General features: G+C 45.9%; 1 pseudogene; it reads right to left on the minus strand.

Annotated features, from left to right (window-relative positions):
- Positions 1-7,928: 7,928 nt before the first annotated feature.
- Positions 7,929-14,746, minus strand: LOC130236737 (kinesin-1 heavy chain-like; annotated as a pseudogene).
- Positions 14,747-24,958: the final 10,212 nt, after the last annotated feature.

A 24,958-nucleotide genomic window follows, 5' to 3' on the forward strand; every position in this document is an offset into this window, starting at 1 on the left:
GTGCTTTTTTCTATATATTGAGCTGTGTGCTCTCATTTCTTTGCTGGTTCATTCCATGTGAACTTGTGCTCTTTGCTCACCTTGTATCCTAGCCTTGTACCCTAACTAGTGTCTTGCTTGTTCTTCTAGTTCTATTGTTTATTTATTGTTTGGTTGTAGCTATAGACGAATTACCGTTTCGTCAACTTTCAGGATGCGTGCGCAGCGAGGTTGCTGAAAAAAAACGAAAGCGCTAGCATTTACAGTGAGGGAATGACATCCGATGTGGTAAAGAGTTTGTTGTTGTCTTAGAAATAAGTTAAATTGTCGGCGCAATAGCCAACAATATAATGGTTACTGCGCCGACATATGGTGCAGTAGCATGTCAGGGTGTCCCGAGTTTGAATCCCAGCTTAAGGACATTCCCCAACCCTACCCCAACCCCTCTCTCTCTCCAACTTCGCTTCCTGTCTCATTACTGTCCTGTCTAATAAAGCCAAATAAGCCAAAAATAAATCTAAAAAAAGAAATAAGTTATATTGATTACATATTATATATATTATTTACACAATGCTTTCAGCGTATTATAATATCTTGTCACCCAGTGATAAGCACAGTTATTCTGCAAAATTAACGTTAAAGTGAGCGCCGTTCGTCTCTCAGGTCCATTTGCGATAGCACCCAAGACATAATGTTCCATGATTACCCGAGTCAAAACTTTGTAGTGCTTTGTAGTGCTAAAAACTGCAGAGCTGCATTCTAACAGCGAACTGCATCTGTACGGCAGGGTATGTGAACTTACATTTTTTACATTTCATTCTTAGCATTCAGTGTCCGCAGTTTAATTAACCATATTTAACTGTTTTTGCTGAAATCATTGCTGCAATCAAAAACGAGTAATGTGTATGATTCAGCATAGCGTGAAATTGCCTGATATGAAATGAAAACTGCAGAGTCCAGCATTTTAATTAGGTCCTCACTCCATTTAGCTCCCTTTTAGCCAAAGACGTCTGTGGTTGGCATTAAAAGCAGTGTGGTGTACGGTAAAAGTTAAATCTTCTATTTTTCGAATTTGGCATCCTACCGCACAACACGGTATGTTTGCTATTGCAACCGGTCTTTTTTTGTAACCTGGAGCCTGTGTGGCGTAATTCATCTATTACTTACTTTTGTTTGTTCTTAGTGTTCTTAAGTTTGGTGTTTCAATCTTTGTCTTGCTTTTATCCTCATATTCACTTTTTCCATTTTTTTGTGTTAATCCCAGTCTTGTTTTAGTAGTTGATTTATTAATTTCTCTTTAAGTTTCTAGAAGCCTTTATTTCAGTTTTTCTTTTCTTTTTATCCATTTTGCCCAAGTCAGTTTAGTTTTCTTTCTACAAGGATTTATATATTTTTTCTTTTCTTTTTTCTTTTCTTTTATTAGTTTTAATATTTTATTGCACAATTATTGCTATTGTGTCGAATACTTTTCCAGTCCTGTGTTCCGTGGCCTGCCAGTCTGGAGTTTACACCGCTTTCTCTCAGTATCTAGCTCTGGTTTTGTCCACTGTTGCTCTTACTTCTGGCTGGCTGTTGATTCTGATGTCCTCCTGTCCCTACCACTGGCTTTCCCATGTTATTGCCCCTACCGTTTGGATTTTGTCATACCCTTGTCTGTCTACTTATGCTTACTTCTTTAAGACCTTAGTTTTGTTAATTGCTGCAACTAGGTCTGCTTTCTTGCAAACCATAAGTGACCACAAGTGTCTGATAAAGTGTCAGAGATATGAAAAAGTGTGTTTTACAGGTGGTTTGTCAAGCTCATTCAACTGTGTGATGCACAGGGGTTGATGTGCAGTGAGGTAGGGTAGAGAAAAGGGGGTCCTATAACTTTGTTCGTAGGGCTTTAAGTGATCACAGAGAAGTGAGGTTTTAGTTGTCATTTTGAATGATCCTATTTATTTTCCTTCACTTATTTGCCACAGCCAAATGAACTGCCAAGTATTCTGGCATATGTTTTAGACAGCAGACACAACCTAGTACTACGAAACACCCATACACTCTCACATTCTCACACACACACTTATACACCATGGCCAGTTTTAGTTCATCCAATTAACCTATACCGCATGTCTTTGGACTGTGGGGGAAACAAAAGCAACTGGAGGAAACCTGCTTGGGGAGAACATGCAAACTCCACACAGAAATGCCAACTTGCCCAATCGGGACTTAAACCAGTGACCTACTTGTGAGGTGACAATGTTAACCACTGTGCCACCCCTTGAATGATACTTGTGAATCAGTAGTCAGAGTGGGAATGAGTAGATCATTCCACCAGCGTGGAACATTGAAAGAAAAGGTTTTGGAAAGTGACTTATAGCCAAACTTAAGTTGTAGATGATGGATTTTGATCCAAGCTGAGATATTCTCTAGGCAGTTTAAGATCCTTGCAGCTAATATTGGGTCATCCGGAATAAATAAAAAAATAGAGCTGTGTGTCATTGACATAACAATAAGTGAAACCATTTGATTGGATGATAGTTCCCTTTCGGATGGGGAACTTTAATGCTTTAGTGGATTTTAATCCACGTATGGAGATTTCGTTCAGAAAGCCAATCATCTGAAAGAGTATGTAAACGGGCCAATGAAATGCCAAATGAATTGGCAGCATCAGCTTGCGCACCTGATGCTTGTTGCAATCAATTTAGCATAAAGCACAGCGAAAGCAAGATGAGGCATCCTTTTCGCTTCAGAGACTTCTACAGCCTTCTACAGCCTTCTGAGAGAGTCGATGAGGGTTCCTCCTGCTGTTATCCAGTGATTTCGAGTGAACGAGAGCGGTCTCCTGGTCCAGAGTGTGTACACGCGGTGGCAGATGGTCGAGCGGGGCTTTTCCCTTGCCTGGGGTTCTTTGGGACCGGTCCTCCAGAGCGGTGCGTATAAAGTTGCAAATTTCCTAAAAGAGCAACACAGTCGTGCAGCATGTCCTTTTCAGGATGGCGCTCCGACCGTGCGTTTCTGGATGCGGTGGTTTCCTGTCACTGGATGATGGGCACAAGCACTGCGAAGCCTCTCGTCCCCTTTTTCCCGGAGGTGCACAGGATGCTCAAGCAGTCTTGGAGGGCACCTTTTTCTGCCAGTGCGGCGTGTCCCTCTGCCCTCACCACTCTTGACGGTGGAGCAGCCAGGGGGTATGAGACGATTCCTCAGGTCGAGCGTGCCATTGCTGTCAATCTTTGTCCGCGTGGCGCCTCTTCTTGGCGGGGTCCGCCTCGTCTCCCATCCAAGGCCTGTAGGTTATCTGCCTCCCTCGGAGCTATAGCTTACAAGGCTGCAGGCCAGGCTGCTTCCGCCTTGCACGCTATGGCCACCTACCAGCGCTACCTACCAGCGCTACCGACTATGCTCTTCAGAACACTAAGTCCGCTTCATGTGCGCTGGGGAGGACGATGTCCACATTAGTGGTCCAGGAGCGCCACCTCTGGCTAAACCTGGCTGATATGCACAAAGTCGACAAAGTCCGCTTTCTTGACTCCCCCATATCCCAGGCTGGCCTGTTTGGTGACACCGTTGGTGAATTCACCCAGGAATTCAAGGCGGTGAGAGAGCAGTCTGATGCGATGGGTAATGTAATCTATCGGCAGGACTGTAAGCCCGCTCCACCCGCCGAGCCATCCACACCTGCTGCTCCTTGCCGAGGGTGCCCGCTCCCGCCTGCGCCTCTGGCGAAGTGGGCGCGTCGAGCACCTCGGAAGCAGGCAGCCCCCCCCTGCTCAGGGCGCCATTAAGTCCGGTAAATGGACCGTGAAGCATCCCTGAGACAGGTCATCCGGAGTAGAGGGAATTTGCTCTTTCCCCGCTGGAGGGCCGGGCCCCATTTCCAACGGCACTTTTCAGTGCCACGAAAACATCAATGAAAGAGCACTTTTCAACTTCCCCGGATGTGACAGTCCGAACTGCCAGTCTGGGACGCTATGCCTTCCAGCTCTCAGGTTCTGTGCATTTCGCCAGTGGCTCACAGGCACTGGGAGGATGGTCTCCTTTCTCCCACCCCTCGAGCCCCCCCTCCGGAGCTTGGGTGCGAGGTGAGAGTGAATCTCTCGCCTCCAGCTCTTCCGTGGGACCCCCAAGTTCACGGGTGTGTATTCCACCAGGGTCAGCCCCTTGTCCGCCCTGGTCTTGCGATAGAAGATTGCTGTCTTCCTGGCAAAGGATGCAGCTGAGATGGAGAGCGGTTTATACAGCCCGTACTTCATTGTGCCCAAAAAGAGCGGTGGGTCACGGCCAATCCTAGATCTGTGCGTTTTGAACCGATGTCTGCACAAGCTGTCGTTCAGAATGCTCACGCAGAAGCGCATCCTCCGGTGCGTTCGTCCTCAGGATTGGTTTGCAGCAATAGACCTGAAGGACGCGTACTTCCATGTCTCCATTCTTCCACGCCACTGTAAGTTTCTGCAGTTTGTGTTCGAAGGTCGAGCTTGTCAATACGAAGTCCTCCCCTTCGGACTCTCTCTGTCCCCGCGTGTCTTTACCAAGCTCAAGGTGCCTTAGCACCCCTTCGGCTTGTGGGCATCCGCATACTCAATTATCTCGACGACTGGCTGATTTTAGCCCACTCTCGGGAGCAATTGATTATGCACAGAGACAAGGTGCTCCGGCACCTCCACCTGTTGGGGCTTCAGGTCAACCGAGAAAAGAGCAAACTCGCCCTTATGTAGAGGATGTCTTTTCTCGGGCTGCAGCTGGACTCGGTCACCATGACAGCGCGCCTCTCCGGAGAGCACGGTCAGCTAATGCTGAACTGTCTGAGAGAGTTCGACAGCAAAATAGTGGTCCCATTGAAATTATTTCAGAGGCCCCTGGGGCATATGGCATCCGCAGCCACTGTCACACCGCTCAGATTACTCCATATGAGACCACTTCAGCACTGGCTTCACGATCGAGTCCCCAGACACGCATGGCACGCGGGCACACACAGAGTCACTGTTACTGTGCTGTGTCGCTGCACCCTCAGCCCTTGGAACCCCCCCTCGTTCTTACAGGCCGCAGTGCCTCTAGGACAGGCGCCCAGTCATGTTGTTGTTTCAACAGATGCTTCCTGCACGGACTGGGGGGCTGTGTGTTGCGGGCATGCAGCTGTGGGCTTGTGGAAAGGAACCCAGTTGCATTGGCATATCAATCGCCTAGAGCTGTTGGCAGTGTTCCTCGCTCTCCACCGTTTTTTTCCGGTGCTGGAGCAGCAGCACATGCTGGTCAGGATGGACAGCATGGTGGCGGTGGCGTATATATACCGCATGGGGGGTATTCGCTCTCGTCGCATGTCTCAGCCTGCCTGCCGTCTGTTCCTCTGGAGTTATACGCGGTTGAAATCGCTGCGTGCCATTCACATTCCTGGCGAGCTCAACCATTCAGCCGACGCGCTCTCACGGCAGCCTTTATGTCCCGGAGAATCGAGACTCCACCCCGTGTCTGTTCAGCTGATATGGGCGCGATTCGGGGAATCCCAGATCGATCTGTTTGCTTCCCCCGAGAACGCTCATTGCTAGTTGTTCTTTTCCCTGACCGAGGGCTTTCTCGGCACGGATGCACTGGCCCACAGCTGGCCTCGGGGTATGCGCAAATATGAGCCTGCTCGCGCAGTTACTGTGCAAGGTCACGGAGGACGAGGAGCATGTCTTGCTAGTTGCACCCCTCTGGCCCAACTGGACCTGGATGTCAGAGCTCTCCCTCCTCGCGACGGCCCTCCCCTGGCAGATCCCTTTGAGAGAGGACCTACTCTCTCAGGGACAGGGTACCATCAGGCGCCCTTGCCCCGATCTTAGGAACCTTCACGTGTGGTCCTTAGACATGAGGAAGACTTAGGTACTGACTGCGGTGGTTAATACCATCACTCACACCTCCACGAGGCGTGCCTATGCCCTGAAGTGGAGTCTATTCACTGAATGGTGTGTCTCTCGCAGAGAAAACCCCCGAGATTTCCAGATCAGCGTTGTGCTTTCTCTCCCCCAAGAGAAGCTGGAGAGCAGGCTGTCGCCCTCCACACTCAAGGTTTACGTGGCTGCCATCTCCGCTCATCATGACTCGGTGGCTGGCAGCACCGTGGGAAGGCATAACCTCATTATCAGTTTCCTAAGAGGCGCTAGGCGAATTAATCTACCCTGCCCCCCTCTCATGCCCTCTTGGGATCTCGCTCTTGTTCTCACGAGCCTGCGTACAGATCCCTTCGAACCACTCGACTCAGTATCTTTAAGATTTCTGTCCCTGAAGACAGCTCTGCTGGTCGCGTTGGCATAGATTAAGAGGGTCGGGGACCTGGAGGCATTTTCGGTCAGTGACTCGTGCCTGGAATTCGGGCCGGCTTACTCTCATATTGTACTGAGACCCAGCCTGGGATATGTGTCCAAGGTTCCTACCACACCGTTTAAAGACCAGGTAGTGAGCCTGCAAGCGCTGCCCCCGGAGGAGGCAGACCCAGCCCTTTCATTACTTTGTCCAGTTTGCGCTTTGCGAATTTATCTGGACCGCACTCAGAGCTTTAGATCATCTGAGCAGCTCTTCATCTGTTATGGTGGTCGGCAGCAGGGAAGTGCCATATCGAAACAGAGGTTGGCCCACTGGACAGTGGATGCCATTTTCCTCGCTTACCAGAGCCAGGGCGAGCCGTGTCCCCCAGGAATGTGTGCGCACTCCACTCGGAGCATCGCATCCTCTTGGGCGCGTACACGCGACACCTCTCTAACAGACATCTGTAGAGCTGCGCGCTGGGCAACACCTAATACATTTGCAAGGTTTTACAATCTGCGAGTAAAGCCGGTTTCTTCAAGGGTATTAGGTAACCCTTGGTGATTGAGGAAACAACTCGGTTAAGGTGTTGAAACTTGCTTGCTGCACTATTCTTCTAAACACGGAGATACGTGCGCTTATTTACTCTGTCAGTAAAGTTCAACGCTTAGGTGAGCCCTGCAGATTCCTCCAAGGTCCCCAGCACTGACTCAGCAGAGCAGTTACTCGCTGGCCCATTACATTGTAGGTCTGCCCTCTGGTCAGCCCGCATTTTGGGTATAGGTGCCCGCTATGCGTGATCCCCACTAGGCGATCCCATATGCTTATTCAGCCACGATGCAGCCCCCAGCCCCACCTCCCCCCACCCCCACAGGCGGACCCGTGTCTTCCCTCTCCACTAACCATTTTATTATATGCGTCCTCCCCCTTCTCAGAGCTAGACCATATATTCTGCCATCATATCTCCCCATTTGGGTAGCTGGTGGCCTCCACAGTGTCCTCCCCAATGGGACTGCACGCTTTCCCAACGGACTGTCGTATTAAATTCCTAGAATTATCTAGATGCTTGCGGCTCCCGAAAAATATATCTAAATCGATAAATCTTCTTTGAAGTGGGATAAGTAAGGGCCAGGGTTCATGTTGGAAGACCGCACCTCTTTATGATGCAGGTGCGCTCATGCTATGCCTGCCTATCCTCTCATCGGAGGCGAAGGTAAGGTGCAGTCATTATGGCGTTTTCCAGACATTTCCCATACATGGATTAAAATCCACTATAGCATTGAAGTTCTCCAGCCGAAGGGGAACGCTCTGGTTACTAAAGTAACCCTCTGAATTGTTATATTGCATCGCCATAATGATTGTTCCTTAGCTGTAGGTATCAGTCTCTTCAGCTTAAAAAGGATGCCTCATTTTGCTTTCGCTGTGCTTTATGCTAAATTGATTGCAACAAGCAACAGGTGCACAAGCTGATGCTGCCAATTCATTTGGCATTTCATTGGCCCGTTTACATACTCTTTCAGATGATTGGCTTTCTGAGCAAATCCCCATACGTGGATTAAAATCCACTATAGCGTTTTTCGTTCCCAGAGGGTTACTTTAGTAACCAGAGCGTTCCCAGTGATGTGGTGTAAAAAGAATAAGGACCAAGAACAGATCTCTGAGGAACCCCTTTGACCAGCTGATGAACTTGATAGGGAGTGGAACTGTACAGCCATGAATATTTCGATTCGCACGTCCTCCCATGTGCAGCAGCAGGAGGGATTATGTTAATAGAATGACAGGTTTCCATGAAGACATTTTTGCATTCTTGCAGCTTCGGTAGTGTTGGGAGAAAAATCGTCTTTAGCTCTTATCTTGTTTAGTGCCACCTCCTCTGATGGGCATAGGTTGGCTGTTCTGGTAGAGGACGCCACTGCCTCAACGCAGCACATTGGGGTGTGTAGGAGAAGCTACAGGTTGCTGTCCAGGCCTGATTAGTTTAGCTCTCTGTGCGGAGTGTCCTCTGCAGGCCATGTTTTTCGCTCTGACGGCCTCTTTGATGTGGTCCACCTCCTGCTGGTAGCGCTTGCGGTCACGAGCTGCGTTCTCTTTGGCCTCTTTGAGCGCAGTCTCCAGAGCCTTCACTCACTCGGCTGTGGCCCGCAGACGCTTCTACAGGTTAGGAAGCTCACAGCGCAGGTCAGCATTATCACGCACCAGCTGTTTGTGGACCTTAGTGAGCTGTTCGAGATTGTTCTCCAGAACAGAGATTTTCTGTTTCTGAGCAGCACTGCCACCAGTCTCATCAGTGTCCATCTCTGCACTCTTTTTAACACAAGTTGCCAGATTCTGAACAAACAATTTCCTGAGATTGTGCAAAGTCTGCAGCTCTTTAGCCACAGTCTCTTCCAAGCCTTTCAGATCTTGTCTGGCCTGTTCCTGTTATGAAGCGGACAGGAGACAGAGGTAAGGAAACGTTAGGGTGTTTATTAAATGACAACAAGGAGCACATGAAGGATAGCCAGGAGGATCAGGAGTGATGTTGGGGTCTTTTCCTCCGTGGCTGGGTAACAGGAATACACGAGGATGGACAGCACACACCAGATACAGCTGACAGAGGATGACACAGACTTGGAAGGACTGGAAGACAGGACGATTCGGGTGGACCAGGAAGACTAGGAGGAATACAAAGAGAACAGGTAAGTAAAGCGTTTGTTTTAGCTGAGGATGACTACGCTGAGTGGTCGCTCAGTTGTCCGCTTTCGTCGAGACGAGCCCGGACAATGAGCGACTGGAGTGCTGTGCTTTTATCTGGTGCTCGTGAATGTGATGCAGCTGTGTGCTCATTAGAAGTCAGGTGATGGTGATCTTCGTGAGTGGGGATCGTGAGAGCCTGACCAATCCGTGACAGTACCCCCCTCCCCAGGGCCCGCTCCTGAGGGCCGACACCTCCGACGCCGTGGTGGTCTCCCTCTGCCTCTAGGCGCTGGGAACTCAGGGTGGCTCTCATGAAACTCCACCATGAGACTAGGATCGAGAATATCAGCTCTGGGAACCCATGTCCTTTCTTCGGGGCCGTACCCTTCCCAGTCCACCAGGTACTCCAACTGGCCACCACGACGTCGGGAACGCAAGATCTCCTTCACTGCGTAGACGGCTCCTTCTTCTAGGAGCAGTGGAGGAGGGGGTTCCTCTTCGTGGTCAGGCTCTGTGGAGGGAAGAACAGGATCGTGATAGGGTTTCAGGAGTGATACGTGGAATGTAGGGTGAATACGGTAGTGAGAGGGTAATTGTAGTTTGTAGGTGACGGGGTTAACCTGTTCCACGATGGTGAAGGGACCAACAAATCGGGGACTTAACTTGCGAGAGGGCAGTCGCATGCGTATGTCCCGGGTGGATAGCCACACCTTTTGTCCGGGTGTGTATCTGGGTTCTTCAGACCTTCTTCTATCGGCGGTTACCTTGCTTCGACGGACTGCCCTCTGCAGATGTTGATGAGCCTCGTCCCAGACTCTCTCGCTCTCCCGGAACCAGTGATCCACTGCGGGGACATCAGATGGTTCGCCATCCCAGGGAAAGAGCGGTGGTTGGAAGCCCAGGACGCACTGGAATGGCGTGAGTCCGGTGGAGGGTTGCCGCAGTGAATTTTGGGCATATTCTGCCCAGCCCAAATACTGGCTCCAGGAGCTCTGGTGACCACTGCAGAAGGTCCTCAGGAACCGTCCCACCTCCTGAATCTTCCTCTCTGTCTGCCCGTTGGTTTGGGGATGATATCCAGAAGAGAGGCTGACGGCCACACCTAGGAGCTTGAAGAAGGCTTTCCATAGACGTGAGATGAACTGTGGACCTCTGTCCGACACAATATCTTCTGGAATACCAAATGACCTGAAGACTTGATTAAAGATATTGTCGGCTGTTTCAAAGGCTGTGGGAAGACCTTTCAGAGGGATTAGTTTGACAAACTTTGAGAATCTATCTACGATGACTAGAATACAGGTATTACCTTCTGACGAGGGGAGGTCAGTGATAAAGTCCACTCCTAGGTGTGACCAGGGACGGTTCGGAATCGGCAAGGGATGGAGCTTTCCAGCGGGTAGATGACGTGGGCTCTTGGATTGGGCACAGTCCTTACAGCCCTGAACATATTGCCTCACATCCCTTGCCATGTTTGGCCACCAGAATCGTTGGGATACTAGCGAGAGAGTATTGTTGATCCCTGGATGTCCAGTGCCTAGCGAGGTATGTAAGGAGTGGATCAGATCTACCCGGTGTTCAGGTGGTATGAACTGCCGATGAGGAGGGCATCCCGGCGGAGCAGGGGCTTCCGGAGTGGCAACGACTGGAGGAGCGTTCCAGGTGATCGGACAAATGGAGATGTGTTCGGGAAGAATCTTCGTTGGGAGTTCTTCATGATCGTGATGCTCGTGTAAACGAGAGAGAGCGTCTGCTCTTAGATTCTTGGGTCCTGGACGATAGGAAATGGAGAAATCAAAACGTGAGAAGAAAAGTGACCATCTGGCTTGACGTGGACATAGTCTCTTGGCCTCTTTGATATATTGGAGGTTTTTGTGATCTGTGATCACCTGGAACGGATGTTTGGCTCCCTCCAACCAGTGACGCCACTCCTCCAAGGCTAGCTTGATTGCTAGAAGCTCCCTGTCTCCTATGCTGTAATTCTGCTCCGCCGGGCTCAACTTCCGAGAGAAATAGGCACAGGGATGCAGTCGGGGCGGTGTATCATGATGTTGGGATAATACTGCCCCGACGCCGGTGGTGGATGCGTCCACTTCCACCACGAAAGGAAGATTTGGGTCAGGATGAGTCAGGAGTGGGGCCCTTGTGAACTCCTTCTTAAGAAGGCGGAAGGCTGCGGCTGCTTCTTTGGTCCACTCCAGTCCTTTGGGTTTACCCTTGAGGAGATTAGTGAGAGGTGATGTAATCCTGCTGTAGTCCTTGATAAACCGTCTATAAAAGTTAGCAAACCCAAGAAACCTCTGGAGCTCCTTAATGGAAGTGGGTTCTGACCAGGATAGAACAGCCTCAATTTTCTTCCCATCCATACGTATACCGGTTTGGTCAATGATGTATCCCAAGAAATGAATCGACTTCTGGTGGAATGAGCATTTCTCCGCTTTGAGGTAGAGGTGATGTTCTCTCAATGTGTGTAGGACCTCCGCAACGTGTTGGCGATGTTCGGCCTCACTCCGGGAGTAAATGAGGATGTCATCTATGTACACTATTACAAAGTGGTGAAGAAACTCCCGGAGGACTTCATGAATGAAGTTTTGGAATACGGAGGGGGCGTTGACCAGACCGTAAGGCATGACCTCATATTCATAGTGGCCAGTAGGGGTCACGAATGCTGTCTTCCATTGGTCCCCCTCACGTATTCTTATCAGATTATACGCGCTGCGGAGGTCCAATTTAGTGAAGACTTTAGCTTCTCGGAGCTGTTCCAAAGCGGCTGGTACCAGAGGAAGGGGATATCGGTATTTTACTGTACCGTTATTTAGGACCCTGTAGTCGATGCATGGACGCAGCCCTCCGTCCTTCTTGGCCACAAAGAAGAAGCTTGAGGCGGCTGGTGATTTTGAGTGACGTATGTACCCCTGACTCAGAGCCTCCCTTATGTAATCTTCCATTGCCTGATTCTCTGGAAGCGAGAGCGGGTAGATCCTACCTCTTGGCAACTGGGCATCTGGAACTAGGTCGATCGCGCAGTCCCATGGCCGATGCGGCGGTAGCTGGGAAGCTCTCTTGGGGCAGAAGACATCATGAAAGGAGCTGTACTCCTTAGGAATGTGGATAGACTGCTTCTCAGGAGGACTCTCGACCGATGTTGTAAACAAAGAAATGGGGTTCCGACCTTGAAGAGGGAGATTTGGAAAACAGGTAGGTGTACATCCAGATCCCCATTTCTTTATCTCTCCTGTGCCCCAAGAGATGATGGGATCGTGCTTCACCAGCCACGGGCGCCCTAGAATGATGTCCATATTTGCACCCTCCAGAACCAGAAATTGAATCCTCTCTTGATGTAACAACCCCACTTGAAGAAGGATGTCTTCGCATTGTCGATGGATACGGGTCGAAGATCGAGTGCACTGGGTTATCGGTTGTATCTGGTATATATGCGAGGACGCCTCAGTACGTAGGTGGAGTTGACGACAGAGGGATTGGGAGATGAAGTTCCCTGCTGACCCGGAGTCGATGAGGGCTGTGACAAGGAGAGAAATAGAGGCAGTAGTTATTTGTACGGTGGTAGTAAGTGGTTTACATTGTTCAATATTCGTACTGAATACACTCACTGAAGTCCGAATGGGACGAAGGGGACACTCCATACGGGTGTGTCCACTGACACCGCAGTATAGACACAGACCCCGGGTCAGCCTCCTCTGTCGTTCCGCTGATGTCAGTCTTCCAGACTCTATTATCATGGGTTCTGGTTCTGGAGAGGCTGTTGACTCAGGCGATTGGAGGAGTGCAGACGAGGGGGTGATGGTGTCCTGTTGATAGGAACGGAGACGATCGGAACATCGGAGAGAATGTTGGATGAATCTCTCCAGACCCATAGTATCATCTAATGTGGCCAGCTGGATTCGGAGAGTGGGTTCCAAGCCGAGCCGGTACGTGGTCAACAACGATCTCTCATTCCATCCACTTGCAGCTGCTAGAGTGCGAAACCGGAGAGCATATTCCTGTGTAGATAGAGTACCTTGCTTTAGATGATACAGCTGCTCTCCAGCGGCTACTTCCCCATCAGAACGTCCAAACACCTCTTTGAAATACTCCGTGAAGGTAGTGATGGAATTCATGACCGGCCCGGCTTGGTTCCAGATCGTCTCAGCCCATTTAAGTGCAGGCCCAGAGAGTAGTGATACGATGTAGGCGATCTTTGACTTATCTGTGGGATATAGAGAAGGTTGCATTTCGAATATGAGGGAACATTGTAACAGAAAACCATTGCACTCCCCCGCTCCGCCTGAGTAGGGCGCTGGTCGGGCCATGGGACTGGAAGGAAGGGCCGAAGAAGAAACTGTGGAGGCGGAAGTGCTCGGTGCTGGTGGTGCGTTGGAAAGTGGAGCTGGTGGCTGTAGAATCCGCTTCAACTGGTCCACCAGCTCTTGAAAGTGATCGGGGGTGCTCATGTTGTCGTCGTTATTGGTCCGGGCTTCTGTTATGAAGCGGACAGGAGACAGAGGTAAGGAAACGTTAGGGTGTTTATTAAATGACAACAAGGAGCACATGAAGGATAGCCAGGAGGATCAGGAGTGATGTTGGGGTCTTTTCCTCCGTGGCTGGGTAACAGGAATACACGAGGATGGACAGCACACACCAGATACAGCTGACAGAGGATGACACAGACTTGGAAGGACTGGAAGACAGGACGATTCGGGTGGACCAGGAAGACTAGGAGGAATACAAAGAGAACAGGTAAGTAAAGCGTTTGTTTTAGCTGAGGATGACTACGCTGAGTGGTCGCTCAGTTGTCCGCTTTCGTCGAGACGAGCCCGGACAATGAGCGACTGGAGTGCTGTGCTTTTATCTGGTGCTCGTGAATGTGATGCAGCTGTGTGCTCATTAGAAGTCAGGTGATGGTGATCTTCGTGAGTGGGGATCGTGAGAGCCTGACCAATCCGTGACAGTTCCCTGCGGTCCTGCATCATAGTGAGCTCATGCAGTTTGCGGCTCGTCTCCGGGTCGGTGGATTTGAGTTTCTCATGTTCCACCCTTAAATGCTCCTGTTCCAGCATGATCTTCTGATTCTGATCTTGCAGTTCAGTGATGAGTTTCTCTTTGGTTTCCAGCTCATCTCTCAGGCTGCTGATCTGTTTCTGATGAGCCTCCCTGTGACTCTGGATCTGCTTTTCAACTGCCTCCTTCACCTCATTGGCACTCTGAATCTTACTCTCTTTCTCCATCGCATGAACTTTCTCCTGAGCGCTGATTTTGACCAGTTCTTCACTGAGAGAGTCCACATCCTCCTCCAGCTGTCTCTTCTTCTGCTCTACATTCTGCAGGTACTCGGTCAAAGATTTAATTTTCACCTCGTGCTGGGAGATGCGTAACTGACATGCTGCAAGCTCCTTATCACTTGCATTCATCTTTTTGTTACTCTCAGATTGAGTGGTTTCCAGCTGTTTACAATGTTTGACCATTGATTTGACTTTGGACTTCATCTTGCTGATGTAGAGTCTGGCTACAGTGAACTCTTCGTCTATAAGACCACTGCCTTCATGCTGCTTGATGTCATTGTTGCCCACAGCAATGCCAATCTCAGTCAGATCTTTGAGCGGAGAGGACATCATCTCCGTCACCCTCTTCTTCTGGTGATTGGCAATTTCTTTCAGTTTCTGCAGCTCTGAGTCAATAGATGCCAGAGTGCTAGATTTCTGACTGAGCTCCTCAGTTAGCGCTTCAAACTCCTTGGTTTTGTGGTTTTGGATACCTCTCCTCTCCAGGCAATCTCGAATGATCTGCCATTGAGGTAAGACTCCAACCAGCAGGGTGGGGTTCCAGTGATGACCATTGATAAGAGGGTGTACAGTAGAATCCGATAATTTGTGAGGAACATTTATTATTAACGATTTATTTGTTTAGGATATATGTATTCATATTCTGATTCCAATGCCTAATTATTAAATAGCTCAGTGGTTAGCACTGTTGCCTCACAGCAAGAAGGTCGCTGGCTGGGTCAGTTAGCATTTCTGTGTGGAGTTTACATGTTCTCCTTGTGTTGGTGTGGGTTCCTCTGGGTGCTCCGGTTTCCTCCACAGTCCAAAGACATGTGGTATAAGTGAATTGAATAAACTAAAATTGTCCGTAAAGAATGAGTGTGTATGTACATTTCCCAGTACTGGCTACAGGGTGAATTATAACATTTCACTCCTCCTCTTCACTCCTCCTGTCGAAAAAAAGAAAAGTTTGACTTGGATCAAATTATGATAATAATTATAATAATATTATAGGCTGCACGGTGACACAGTGGGTACAAATAAGTAGTGAATGCAAATATACAAATTGACAAGTTTATGTACAGGTATATTACTATATACAATGTTATATTAGCAGCTGTTATGTGCAAATTGGCATGTAAAGTGTGTTGTTAAATAAGTGTATATGTGTATAAAAGTGTATGGCAAGTAGTGATGTTGGTTCCACAATTACATTTACATTTACATTTACATTTAGTCATTTAGCACATGAGGACAAGGAAGCAATTTACACAACTATAAGAGCAGCAGTGAACAAGTGCTATAGACAAGTTTCAGGTGTGTAAAGTCTTTTTTTTTTTGAGAGAGAGAGAGAGAGAGTACAGTTAGTGGTATAGCCAGAGAGGCAGTTAAGATTAGGAAGGAAAGTAGAGACTAAACAGTTGAGTTTTTAGTCGTTTCTTGAAGACAGCAAGTGACTCTGCCGTTCTGATGCAGTTAGGGAGTTCATTCCACCAACTGGGCAGATTAAATGCGAGAGTTCGGGAAAGTGATTTCTTCCCTCTTAGGGATGGAACAACTTGGAATTATTATCATCAAGTGTTCAAGAGATGGATTGCCTGAGGGAAGAAACTTTTTCTGTGTTGGGCTGTTCTGGTACGCAGTGCTTTGCAGCGTCGACCAGAAGGTAAAAGTTCAAATAGGCAGTGTGCTGGGTGTGAGGGGTCCAGAGTGATTTTGGCAGCCCTTTTGCTCCCTCTGGATAAGTACAGTTCTTGGGGAGTAGAAAGGGTTGTACCAGTGATTCGCTCAGCAGTCCGAACTATTCAACGTAGTTTTTGGAGGTCGTATTTAGTAGCTGAGCTAAACCAGACAGTTATTGATGTGCAGATGACTGATTCAATGATGGAGGAGTAGAACTGTTTCAGCAGTCCTTTGGGAGGTTAATCTTCCTCAGCTGACGAAGAAAGTACAGCCTCTGTTGAGCTTTTTTGACAATGGAGTCAATGTGGGTGTCCCACTTCAGGTCCTGAGAGATGGTGGTGCCCAGGAACCTGAATGACTCCACTGCTGCCACAATGCTGTCCATGACGCTCAGTGGGGGGAGAGCAAGGGGGTTTCTCCTGAAGTCCTCTATCATTTCCACTGTTTTGAGCGTGTTGAGCTCCAGGTTGTTGTGACTGCACCAGACAGCCAACTCCTTAACATCCTGTCTGTAAGCAGACTCATCACCGTCCTGAATGAGGCCAATACGTGTGGTGTCGTCTGCAAACTTCAAGAGTTTGACAGAGGAGTCTTTTGAAGTGCAGTCATTCGTGTACAGGGAGAAGAGCAGTGGGGAGAGGACACACCCCTGGGGGGCGCCAGTGCTGATTGTGCGGATACTAGATGATTATTTTCCCAGCTTCACCAGCTGCTGCCTGTCCATTAGGAAGCTGTTGATCCACTGACAGACAGAGGTGGGCACAGAGAGCTGAGTTAATTTGGGCAGGAGAGGTTTGGGATGATAGTGTTAAACGCCGAGCTGAAGTCAACAAACAAGATCCTCACATAGGTCCCTGGTCTGTCTAGGTGTTGCAGAACATAATGCAGACCCATATTTACTGCATCATCCACAGACCTGTTTGCTCTGTACGCAAACTGAAGAGAGTTCAGTGAGGGTTCAGTGATGTCCTTCAGGTGGGCCAGCACCAGTTTTTCAAAAGACTTCATGACTTCAAGACTTCAGATGTAAGCGCCACCGGTCTGTAGTCATTTAGTCCTGTAAGTTTGGGTTTCTTTGGGATGGTGGTGATGGTAGAGTGTTTGAGGCAGGAGGGCACTTCACACAGCTCCAGTGATCTGTTGAAGATCAGGGTGAAGATGGGGGCCAGTTGGTCAGCACAAGATTTTAAACAGGCTGGTGTTATAAAATCTGGGCCTGGTGCTTTTTTCCTCTTCTGTTTCCGGAAGACCTGGCACACCTCATCTTCACTGAACTGAATTTCAGGTATGGGGGAGGCGGGGGGTGGTGGAGGTGTTAATGGTGGCGTGAAGAGCAGTTCAGAGAGGGTGTGGGGGGTTTTCTCAAACCGGCAGTAAAACTCATTTAGGTCGTTTGCAAGTCGTTCATTTCTACAGTGCTGGGGGATGGTGTCTTGTAGTTTGTGATGTTTTTCAAACTTTTCCACAAGAATGTTGAGTCGCTGGAAGAGAACTGACTCCTTAGTTTCTCAGAATAGTTTCTTTTTGCGACTCTGATCTCCTTTTCCAGTGTGTATTTGGCCTGCTTATACAAGACCCTCTCCCCATTCCTGTAAGCAACCTCCTTGGCCTGAAGTAGCTGTCTGAGTTTTACAGTGAACCATGGTTTGTCATTGTTGTATGTGAGTTGAGTCCTGGTAGGAATGCACACGTCTTCACAGAAACTGATATAAGATGTTACAGTCTCTGTGAGTTCATCGAAACAGGTTTGTAGATCCCGCTCTGTTTCGTTAGTCCATCTTTTTACAGATCTTAATACAGGTTTGGCTGTTTTCAGTTTCTGTCTGTAGGTTGGAATGAGATGAATCAAACAATGGTCAGAGTGTCCCAAAGCTGCTCGTTGGACGGAGCGGTATGCATCCTTTATTGTGGTATAGCAGTGATCCAATATGTTACTGTCTCTTGTGGGACATGTAACATGCTGTCTATATTTTGGCAGTTCACGGGATAGTTTTGCTTTGTTAAAATCCCCGAGAATGATTAAAACAGAGTCCAGGTGTTGTTGCTCTGTCACCGTGATCTGATCAGCTAGTTTCTGTATCAGAATCAGAATCAGAATCAGAAATCAGAAAGAGCTTTATTGCCAGGTATGTTCACACATACTAGGAATTTGTTTTCGTGTTGCGTGCGCGTGCGGAGGAATGTAAACACTGACGAGGATGAATGAGCAGAACTCGCGGGGGGAGTAAAAAGGCTTACAGTTAATAAACAGTGCTTCGATATCTGGACAGCACATCTTCTTTAAAACTGTTACAGCTGTACACCACCTTTCATTGATGTAAAAGCACGTCCCGCCATCGTGCGATTTCCGCATTGATTCTTCGTCGCGATCCGTTCTGAGCACCCGGTAAGTGAAGCGCGTTGTCCGGTATGGTGTCGTTCAGCCAGGTTTCCGTGAAACACAGAACAGCTGAATACAGAAAATCCCTGTTTGTCTGAGAGAGCAGAATGAGTACATCTATTTTGTTGGGTAGAGAGCGGAGATTTGCCAGATGGATGCTAGGCAACGCGATCCGAAATTTCTGATTGTCTGAGTTTCACAAGCGCGCCTGCACGTTTTCCTTGTCTGTGTGCTTGAAAGCGCTTGAGCAGCACTGCGTCTCCGCCGACTACAATGTCCAACAGAACATCAGATAAATCCAAGTTTGGAAAAATATTTGGTGGTGTATGTGCCCGAATGTCCAACATTTCGTCTCTGGTGAAACTAATTGTAGGAATGTAACTCAAGACAGGACAAACTAACAAAAACACAAACACTACTGCAGAGCACGACACAGAGGCGGCCATCGTCATCTGCGCCATCTTGTTCCATAGCTATGTCACTTATCGTGACATAGCTATGTTTCTGAAATGAGAAAGATAAAGGGTGGCACATAATTCATCCTTTCAATAATATGTTTAGGATCCGTTTGGATCATTGGAAATTGGGGGTTGCTATAAAAATGGAAGAACATTTAAATTCCAGATTCCAATCATTTGTTGAGGATTGCAATTCACCGGAATTACCTTCAGTATGCTCTGGTGTAGAATGTTTTTAAATGCCTGATGATGGTGAGAGAGAGGAGCTATGTTTTACTGATGAAATCGTATCCACTGCCTCCATCGAAGGCAGGGCAGAAAGCAGACACACACTCTTATAGCCCTGCCCTAAGGCATTCCATGTGACCAGAAGTAAAGAAAAGTAATTTTGAGGCAGGAAAGGTTTGGTATTTGATTAAAGATTATGAGGGCAAAATGAATTTTCACAAAATAATGAAGTGCACACATACTGTACATTGTTGATATTACGCACTACTGCATCATATTTGACCGTATTCTGCAATACAGAAGTGGCTTTCTCATTTTTGTTGTTTTATTGTCAATTGTTTTAGAACTTCTGATTCAGCCCATGGGAGAAATGACTAGGAATAATAAATGACAGAAAACGATCAAACTACAAACAGATGTATTTATGACTAGAATATAATAATATAATAAGAAAATATCAGATTGCAACAACAAGCAGGATACAGTAAAGAGCTGTTTTTAATGTCTAAAAATCAATAGAAGTGAATAAGACCATAAGTCTTGAACCACAAAGATCCCAATAGCAGCACCTGCTTGTACATGAAGAATATGATCAATAGGATACCTATAAAAATAAGAAGAGTAGATTTGATTTCATAACAGATACTTATAGCTAGTTTAAATAACATTTTCAACACAGTAACTTATAAAACAATGCTTGAAGATATAGAACAGGGGTGCCCAAGCTCGGTCCCTGGAGTGTCAATGTCCTGCAGAGTTTAGCTACAACCCCAATTAGACACACTCAATCAGCTCATCAAGCTCCTATTATAAACCTCCTGGCAGACGTGTTTAAGAAATTTGGAGTTAATTTTGTTGGACGTTGGCCTTACAATCAAATGTTACAACAATCCCTGAAGGATTTTAGTACAGATATTGGAGAGCAGCGGATGGAGGGCATCTTTAATTCATAATGATTTCAACTGCCATTCATTTTATTTATGTAAATTATTTTAATTATTTATATATACCACATGGAAAAAGTGTTCCAGTCACTGGTGATTTTGCTTTGTCATTTCAGTTAATAACTTGGTGCTTATTGCCTCTGTCTGTGAAGTCAGTGTTGTCATGGAGGGCTGGTGCTGCCCTCTTGTGGTTTGTAGATACCATGCACAGCTGAATACAGACAACCAGAAACCATTTCATTAAAATAATAATAATTGCCTGCCCAGCATGGCAAGCTGACAGATGTTAGAGAATGGCTTTTAACATTTTAACATTTCAAAGAAGTTGGGAAACTAAAGCTCTACAGGGAAGAAATCTCTCAAATATCACAGATCTACTGCAGACTTATGCAGTATATTAGATTTATATAGTTGCACAGACACACACACACACACACGCACACGCACGCACGCACGCACACACACACACACACACACACACACAAAAGTGTTTTTATTGTCCAGGTGTGTGAGTACAGAGTGCAGTGCTATGGAGACTTCATCTTCTGTGCTCCTGTTGCCACGGTAGGCAAACTGATGTGGGTCCAGTGTGGATGGCAGAGAGTCTTTAAGATGTGCCAGGACCAACCGCTTGAAGCACTTCATGATGATGGGTGTGAGTGCTACAGGGCGGTAGTCATTCAGGCATGTTGGGCTGGAGTGTTTGGGCACTGCCACAATAGAGGTGGTTTTAAAGCATGTTGGCACAGCTGCTAGGTTAAGCGACAGGTTGAAAATGTCTGTGAATACCCCAGCGAGCTGTTCTGCACATGCTTAGAGGAATACCCAGGAATACCGTCTGGTCCAGCAGCCTTATGCACATTGATCCGACTCAGTGCGGTGTAGACGTCTGAGGAGGTGAGTGTGATAGGTGAGTGGTCTGTTGAGGTAGTGTTCCTGGTGTAGGGTTCTGTATTGTCTCTTTCAAAGCGGGCATAAAAGTCATTTAGCTCGTTCAGGAAGGAGACATTTGTGGCTGTGGGTGTGGTCTGGCTGGGTTTGTAGTTGCTAATGGCCTGGATGCCCTGCCACATGCGACCGAGGATCAGAGTTGGAAAAGTGCTCCTCTAGCTTTAGCGTGTAACAGTGCTTGGCCTTTTTGATGCCCCTCTTCAGATCCTCCTTGTTCATCCATGGCTATTCGGGTATGTAATGATCTGAGAACCACAGGTGTCCTGGGAAGCAAACATACTCCAGTCTGTGAGTTGAAACCTGTACTAGAGTGTGGAGTCTACCCCTGCTGGCCACACTTTGATGGTCCTCACTGATGGCTTCAACTTGGACTAGAAACTGAAAATCTAAGTAAGAAAAGCATTTTTTGCTGTGTATAAAGTCATTGATTTTGAAACGTTTCACACACACATACTTATACATATATCAAGGTATCCACAGGGTCTTAAAAAGTTTCAAATTTCAAAATCAAAATTGTAGGCCTTAAAAAGTCTTAAATTAACTGAAATATTGTGTTGTAGGTCTTAAATCATTTTAAACAGGTCTTTATTTTCCTATGTCCATATAAAGGTACCCAATCAGGTCAACTCTTACCCAAGTAACATTCCATCTCAATAAAAGTTTTGACAAAAGTTTATCTATTAACTCTTATTAACTTTAATAACGATTAACTTCATTGAATTGTTTGTACAACAGGGCGGCACGGTGACTCAGTGGTTAGCAATGTTGCCTCACAGCAAGAAGGTCACTGGTTCGAGTCTCGGCTGGGCCAGGAGGCATTTCTGTGTGGAGTTTGCATGTTCTCCCCATGTTTACATAGATTTCCTCCGGGTGCTCCGGTTTCCACCACAGTCCAAAGACATGCGGTATAGGTGAATTGGGTGGGCTAAATTGTCCGTAGTGTATGAGTGTGAGCGAGTGTGTATGTTTCCCAGAGATGGGTTGCAGCTGGAAGGGCATCCGCTGTGTAAAACATGTGCTGGATAAGTTGGTGGTTCATTCCGCTGTGGCGACCCCAGATTAATAAAGAGACTAAGCCGAAAACAAAATGAATGAATGAATGAGCTTCCAATAGCTGCTTTGTCACCAAATCAAAGAACATCACACAGCATTTATTGGACCATTTCTCACTATTAACTATCTGCTTAATATTAGCATGATGATTATTAACATGTTGCCTGTTTATAAAGTGCAAATTATGCATAATCTTACTGTACATCCCTAATACCTTAATTCAACAACATTACTGTTGACCTCAATTCAACCTATTACCTCAATTCAACCACATTATATTACTGGTAAAATTTTGTTTAAGTACCAATTCTTACTATTATCTAGTGGCTTATTACCTTCCTACTCTTGTGATATTTATTGTTTATTTGTTTTGTGTATTGTGAATTATTATATTGTGAATTATTATATTCCATCCCAAAAATCTCAATAATTCTGCCGTTTCCACTCATTTTAAATAAGTAGTTTAAACAAGTTGCAAAAATACTTTTTTGAGTGTTTTATGGGCAAATATTTAAAATCATAGTTAATGGATTCTCAATAGCAATAGATTTGAAGCTTAAAATAAAGCATGACCAAATGATCTGATAAAATAGGCTAAATTTGAAATATAAGACTTAAAAATGACAAAACACAAACCTTCTTGTGATTAATAGGCATAGAAGGTGACGTTAATTATTAAATTTTTTCAAAATTTTTCAAATGTTATACCGTACTGACCCTGCAGTTTTAAATTAAAGAGCCCCTATTATGCGTTTTTGAAAATGACCTTCCATGCTGTGTGTAACATCATAAGTAATATTCTAAGTGAAGTGAAATATCCAGCTTAGGGTTAAATCTGAAAGTGCACCATGTTTAAAACTATTGATTCATCTATAAAAGAGTCAACTCATAGTAGTTCGAATGAATCGACGCGGTAACGAGTCTTTAGCCGTGCTGGCGTGCTTTACCCATTTGCTGAGTGTGCAAACCCAGGAAAATTGAAACCCCCGGCCCCACCCACAAACACTGTAGCAAAATCATGTCGCGAAGATGCTGTGCTCTGAAGTGTAAGGGAAAGTTAGTGTTAATTTCCCTACCCAAAGATGAGGCTGTGAAGAGTCAGTGGTTCAAGTTTATTTTTGCAAAAATACCTCAGCATTATCAACCCAGCCTTGTGCTGTGTAGAGTGCTTCAGCAATCTACATGCTTACAACGGGGGATTCATCAGCCGCTTTTTAAAGGAAGGATCAGAAAAGACTATTGATGTTTGGGACTTTGTCAGAGCTTGACAGGAACTTTACAATACACAGTTCATGGACCAGTTTCTTCCTCCATTTCACAAGTGTAAGTAAGTGCGATTAAAATGGTTGCCTCCTTGTTTTCTTTAGCTTGCAAATTATGTATTTCATTGTGTTTTGTTACTTGTTACCGCTTGTACTGTATCTGGTTAACTCTTTATATTCTCATATCGTGTCTAAAACCATGTTGAAAACACGGCGTGTGCTGCTTTGCTTACGGATTTGCTGGGTTCTACACAATTCCTGCATGTTGCCCCAACACAAATCGATTAAGCTGACTTAATTGTTTTTACATATTTAGGTGGATTGAACATATGACTATTAAGTTATTTAAAAAAAAAAAGAATTGTGTTGTTTCAACTCATTTTAAATAAGTAGTTTGAACAAGCAGCAAACGTAATTGTTTGAGTGGCATTTTAAGAACATGTAAGACACATTCGCATGATGTCAGTTTCACATCTTTGTAGTTTACATCATGACAGTAATGTAATAAGTAATATTACATTGTACATTACAATGTAATAAGCTTTGAAAAATATGCTTTTTTAAACTTTTTTCAAGTATTTCTTTTTTTCAGGCCCACAAAACAATGTTGTCATGTAATTCAACAACTATAACACATAAAAAGTTGTTGTTTCTTGTGCAACCTGCCTAAATGAAATAAGGTGTGTGAAGCTCTTAAACTGTGATGGTTTAAAAAAAGTCTCTCCTTTCTCCTTTTTGTGCTTTTCAGGGCTATGACATCAGCTTCCTCATTACTAACTTCCACACAAAACAAATGTATAAACACAAGCTGGTGGACTTTGTTATCCATTTCATGGAGGAGATTGTGAGGTGATCAGTGTAGGTCAACGCTCGCGCCTCAATTGTTGCAGAGGAATTCCTCAAGAATGTGAGTGTAACATGTTGCATGGGGTGTAAAACAGACATGTGTTAACACCAAAACACCAAAAATCATTTATTAACAGCATATTAAAACACTTTTAGGTCAGACCCATAATAATGATATGTAAAATAGTGGGAAAGTGTTAGCAATTTAAAGGTTGAAATGCTTTTAACCATTTGTCAGCATGAATTTTTAATTGTCTAAATGAAAAATAAAATTGTACTATATTTTACTAAATACAAGTAAGATGGTTTCATACAAATGTCTATTATATAGACTTACAATGGAATGATAATTATTTTACACCTATTTTGACATTTCATTTTCAGAAAAGTTATTTAAAAAAATGAAAGCATTTATTTATTCATTCATTTATTTTCTTTTTCGGCTTAGTCTCTTTTGAAAGCATTTAATATGTTATTTTTATGTATATAAGATCACTTTTTTGATGCATACATAATTATTATATATATATGGGGGAGTGAACCTAAACTGGTCTCATGGTTCGGTTACGATAATCATTCCATCAATTTGGTTCAATTCGATATCTCGGTGCATTGACGATGCTTTCCATAAACAATTTGATATTTTACTTCACAGCACAAGAATTCTAATATTAAAATTTATAATTTATAGATAGGGTGACACAGTGGCGCAGTAGGTAGTGCTGTCGCCTCACAGCAAGAAGGTCGCTGGTTCGAGCCTCAGCTGGGTCAGTTGGCATTTCTGTGTAGAGTTTGCATGTTCTCCCTGCGTTCGCGTGGGTTTCCTCTAGGTGCTCCAGTTCCCCATAAAGTCCAAAGACATGTGGTACAGGTGAATTGAGTAGGCTGAAATTGTCCATAGTGTATATGTGTGAATGAGAGTGTGTGGGTGTTTCCCAGTGATGGGTTGCAGCTGGAACCGCATCAGCTGTGTAAAACATAT

This window comes from Danio aesculapii, chromosome 10 (genome assembly GCF_903798145.1).
Source record: "Danio aesculapii chromosome 10, fDanAes4.1, whole genome shotgun sequence".
Taxonomy (NCBI): Eukaryota; Metazoa; Chordata; class Actinopteri; order Cypriniformes; family Danionidae; genus Danio; species Danio aesculapii.